Consider the following 4,753-nt stretch of genomic DNA (forward strand, 5'->3'; position numbering starts at 1 on the left):
CCGTCATTGGTTCGTAACGACTGTTACTGCTCTGATTTTTTCCATCTGTTCGTGGAGAGGCATGTTGCTCCTCATATCGCTCGATTACAGACTGGATTCCTCCCTGACTTGCTCCTTCCTTGTCGGATCTCTGAGGCATATTGTTTCACCTTTTGCACTTTCAATACCTAACACCACTGTCCCACCGGGCGTGCCAAATTGTTTCGCGCGTGTTAAGTCGCTAACAATTAAAGAGGATCAGACGATTGTGTAAGGGACGAAACCTCTTGAGACAAAGTCCCAAAAAGGGGTGTTCTTTTTATTGACGATGAACTTTACAATTGGAAACGGAAAACAACGTGCCTCCAAGGGGCGCAAGCACACGAGTTACAGAAAAGGAAGTGTTTAAGTCTAAAAGGTAAAGGAATGAAAATTACATATTCTCTGTTCGAGAGTTTTGGATTCTGTCCTTTGCTTCTATGTTCTTTCTCCCTTTTATACTTCATAGGTGATCCCTTTGTGATTAATTGCTCTAAAAAAAACTGCTTGATCGCCCTATAACTACCCACTTTCTTTGTAGTGGCCATTTTGTCATGAAACTGTTCTTTTAACTGCTGCCATTATCTTGCATCGTTCAACCGCTTTCGATTGAACCCCTTGAGTCGTGGAACGTGATAAGGTTACTTTAGCAACTGCCTCAATAACTGCATTTCTTGACAATCATAATGCGTTATGTTTGTTGATACCTTGGGCGACTTGAAGATTTGGGCGAGACTCTGGGCGACCGTATGCCACTCTATTCGTTCAGATTCTGAGCGATTTGCAAATTTGGGCGATGGCGTTACCGCACTATTGGGCCTCTTATTTGGGCATTCACCTTGATTCGTTCAATTGGATTTCGTTCTTTGGGCTGTCTGATTTGGGGATCCTCCAATTGGACTTTACTCTCTGGGCTGTTCGATTTGGGCTGAATTTTTATGTGTCAACAATGGTCAAGAAAATGGAGTTTATATTTTACATGAACTTCCAGACGATCTTTATGTATATCATTCCACTTACACTCTTGGGAATGACAATCTGGAGATATAACAAGCTATTGTTGGAGATGGTTACTCTTCTGGATATATTTTAGAAGATATATTGTTGAGGGCTACTAAAGCTGTATCTTTGGGTTGTGAAGAAAATCAATGCCATCACAAGCAATTTATGGAGTCTAAGCTAGATGTTCTGCGTGTGAATATGTATGATAAGTGTGTTTATGTACATTTATTTAACACGTAAATATACTTACTATTGATAAAAATGAGCGAATTTCTACTCACAATTATGTAATTAGTACTTGTGTAGATAAAAATCACCTAGAGAAATAGAACAAGTCAAAAAGGAGAAAATGACCAGAATCGTGCAAATCATGACTTTGGGGACTAAAATATAAAATTCAGAACGTTCAAGGACACGAGTTGCAAATTAGAAGGGATTTGGTTGAAAAGAAATCCAAAATTTAAGGACCAAATGGATAAAATAAAAGTTGGAGGACCATGAATGAAATTCTTTAGGGACCAAAATGAAGAAAATGAAAAAAATGACAGCTAAGGCGCATGCCTTAGCCCCAATTTTGGGTAACAGAGGGCAACAAAAGGCCTAAGACGTGTGCCTGAATTTGAAAAGAAGGACTTGTGTGCTTATTTTAATTTTTTTTAGGGACTCTTCTTGTAATTTGGCTAGGACGATTTTTACACTTTTTAAACACCCTTTTCTATCATTCATTCTTCCACATCAGAAAAAAAGAACAAAAATTCCTAGCCTAGGAAATTAAGGGGAAGGAAAAGGGTGTCTTTTTCTTCCATTTCATTTTCATTTTCTCTTCCTTTTTCCTTGATTTTTCTTGCAATTTTTAGGGCAAAACTAAGAGCACAAGGAGAATACATTTGAAGAAATAGTTGGAGAAAATCAAGATCAAGCCATCAAGAATCGAAAAGCAAAAAGGATTTTTATTTTCACTCTTATATTTTCTTCATTATTGTCTCATATTTGCAATGTATTGTATAAAATATTCTCATTTTTATTATTAGTATACAATAGGCTAGTTATTTATGTTGGAATTTATGATTCAAGTTTAATTTAGCTTTAATTAATTTCAATGTTTGCAATTTAATTTTAAAATGATTATTTCCATGTGTTTCTAATATTGTATTTCCTGCATTTTTATTTATGTGGTCAATAAACGATTATATTTAGTGATTTGTACATCGTTCCAAAGACGATTGTGCATTCTAAATCAAATAATAGAAACTCTATGCTTGCGTACAAAGATCTAATGTGATTATTTGGTTTTAATCGACATAGAGATATAGTAGGTTAAACCAATCAATTATGATTAATTTTGCTCAAAGAGGTAATTAACTAAAATTGAAAAATCGGGTCTACTATCGTAAACAAGGAATTTATTAATTGACTTTTGGAGAAATTAATTAGGCGACGATTTAACGAAATCATAAATCCCAACCATGTGTTCCTTCGAAATTCCCAAAATTTTTATATATTTTTTTATTTTGTAGATTTTTAATTTTTTTTCGAAGTCAAAATCTTTATTATGTGTTTTTTTCATTGTTATAATTAAATTAATTAAAGTTGCATAATCAAAAGTATACATTTTTCGAAGGATTGACAACTAGAATTCAAAAATTTTACTTTATTACTTGAACGTGACCTATGCACTTTTAGCGAACAATGTGCAACATCCTCATTATCTGACTCGTGATCATTAAGTTCATTTGATTTTGCCTCTTCTCTTGTACCATCACATAATACATTATGAGCATGTGAGCGGTTTCCTTTACAACCCCATTAAAAGACAATGTTTTAGTGATGAACGATATATATCACTATAAGTTAATGAGGCCTGAGAAGATGGGGCAAGCATGTGGTGAGTAGATTTCCACGAACAATAATTCAAACTTCGGAGTCTGCATTTAAGTCCCATGCCAAATCTTGATAACGTTAAAATATCTTGCTATCTTAGCCATCCGATTGAAGTTACAAATCAATACAAGAAATGACCATTTTACCCTTTTTTCAATTCTTGTAGACACAAAAACTAGGTTCTTTTTGCATCGGTTTAAACCACAGAGGCATCATGTCACTAACTTGGCCTTTTGTAGCTTCCTATTTTGCACTTAGCTCTTCAATTCGCACCCTATGGACTTAGCTAAGTTAGCATTTGATTATCCGCACTTGCAAGTGAATTAAATGAGACATTTGAAAATTGAAAATATTCCAAGGCAAAAAATGGGGAAAAAATGACAAATACATAAAAATTGTCGCACGTTCTCACACAAGAACTCTCTCTCTTTTTATTTTTTTCAACATGGATCTCTTGTTGGATGCTTTATAAGTGAGCCCCTATACCCTTATATAGCTACACTACCTTAGAAAGGATGGAGAAGATTTGTCCTATCCAACGACTAGGATTATTTCTCTGAAATTCTCTATGACAAATTAATATTCTAGTGGCATTCTTGTGATTTTCTACGAGTCTCCACAAGTCACGTCCATGCTTATAGAAAGAAAGAGAAAAGGATGCAAAGTTGTCGTAGAAGGACTTGAAGAAGAGTATAAACTTGCAGTAATATTCACCAATTATTAGGTAAAAATCTCTGACTAGCTGTAAGTATATGAAATCCTTTGAAATTGAGCTACACAAATAATTAGTTTGACAGCTTGGTTGACACTCTTCTCACAGCTCGAGGGGTCCACACTCAATAAAAAATGGCAAAAAATTGACGACCCCCAAGCTCTGAGGGAATGTAAGCTTGTACAAACAAGCTTACATTAGGGGTGTTTATACCTACTTTTCTGGGTCATGTACCTGAACTCCAAACAAAATAGGGAATGCTTACCTGAGAAAAGCAAAATATTGGAGGTGTATTCAATTTACATTTTTAAAGATTTTTACAGATTAAAAAGTACGGTAAGATATCGATAAATGAATGTTCAATAAATTAATATTTTCGCTTAAACATTTAAACATAGGATAATTGAACTTGTATGATTAACCATCTAATTGTTTCTAGATTTGAATTGATTTCAGTATTGCACCGAAGTCGGATAAATTGATACCAGAACTCAGATTTTTATGCTGAGAAAATTTACATTCAAAATAATACACTCTTAAACTAAAGAATACCATATGAAGGCAAGCTATTTACACTAGATTATAAAATTAAAAATTTATTTGACAGAACAATTGGCTTATTAGCTCAGTTGGTTAAAGCGTCATGCTACTAACGCGAAAGTCCTAGGTTCGAGACCTGCATGGGCCATTATGAAAATACTCTTTTATTGCCTCAATCTTAGTAATTCAGAACGACTTCGTCAGAAGTCTAGCGATCACTAAGGGTGCGGTTGGTTTGCCGTTTTCGGGTCATTTTCCGTTTTCCGTTTTCCGTTTTCAAAAACAGGGAAACGCATTTGGTCCGTCACTTTTGAAAACGCATTTTCGAAAACGAGTTAAAATTTATAACTGAAAACGCAAAACGATTTTTTATCATTTTTAGCGTTTTCAGTTATAAATTGACAAAACGCTCAAAACGCGGAAAACAGGGCCGTTTTCGAGAAAACTAAAAATCATTTGGAAAATGAAAATGGAAAATGAAAATACAAACCAACCGCTACCTAAATGTCTGACATTGTATCTGTGTCTCTTCCTATCGATAATCAATTTTATAGATTCTTCTTTTTGGGATTTTAGTTGAGGGAGGCGTTATTATTACGA

At 34.5% G+C, this 4,753-nt stretch overlaps 1 non-coding gene across 1 annotated transcript; it reads left to right on the forward strand.

Moving 5' to 3' along the window:
- The first annotated feature begins 4,227 nt into the window (after window positions 1-4,227).
- TRNAS-ACU lies at window positions 4,228-4,301 on the forward strand. The gene has a single exon. It is a non-coding gene; the product is annotated as a tRNA-Ser (tRNA).
- Window positions 4,302-4,753: the final 452 nt, after the last annotated feature.

The sequence above is a fragment of the Olea europaea genome, chromosome 21 (genome assembly GCF_002742605.1).
Source record: "Olea europaea var. sylvestris chromosome 21, O_europaea_v1, whole genome shotgun sequence".
NCBI lineage: Eukaryota > Viridiplantae > Streptophyta > Magnoliopsida > Lamiales > Oleaceae > Olea > Olea europaea.